We start from the raw sequence: 655 nt of genomic DNA, 5'->3' as shown, positions 1-655 counted from the left end.
AGAGAGAGGCACATGCACACAGTTGGCAAGACATAAACACACACACACACACAGACAATAGACCAGACACACGAATGAACGGCAAGTCAGAAATACAAACGTACACCACACATATATACACACAGCTGACCAGACACACACACACAGAGAGAGGCACATGCACACAGTTGGCAAGACATAAACACACACACACACAGATGGCGACACACAACTGCCACACCCCCACACACACACAGTTGGCAAGACAAACACACACACACACAGACAATAGACCATACACACATATAGCCAGCTAGATACCATCACACCAACCAGAGACTCCCAGACAAAAATATATATATATATATATACACACACACACAGGGTGTCTACAAAGTCTGTGTACAGTTGATACGTTCTATCATATATAATTACAAAACTACACAGACTTTACAGACAACCTGTATGTATGTGTGTGTTTATGTGTGTATATATATATATATATAAAAAAAACATAATTAAGGGATCAGCAACAGTTGCTTCACCACATACTGAAGTTCAGAAATAGCAGCTAAAGTGCTAAAACTCCCTTAATTATGTTTATAAATGTATAAGAACTTTTAAATAAGTTCTTCACCAATAATGGTGTTTACATACCGAAGGGCTTGGTAAAAAT

At 38.5% G+C, this 655-nt stretch overlaps 1 protein-coding gene across 1 annotated transcript in view; it reads right to left on the bottom strand.

Moving 5' to 3' along the window:
* The window catches only part of LOC106883575 (pre-mRNA-processing-splicing factor 8), an 86,626-nt gene that overhangs the window by 42,917 nt on the left and 43,054 nt on the right, over positions 1-655 (bottom strand). The window lies entirely within an intron of this gene.

This window comes from Octopus bimaculoides, chromosome 30 (genome assembly GCF_001194135.2).
Source record: "Octopus bimaculoides isolate UCB-OBI-ISO-001 chromosome 30, ASM119413v2, whole genome shotgun sequence".
Lineage (NCBI taxonomy): Eukaryota > Metazoa > Mollusca > Cephalopoda > Octopoda > Octopodidae > Octopus > Octopus bimaculoides.
This window is presented reverse-complemented; position numbering and strand designations above follow the sequence as displayed.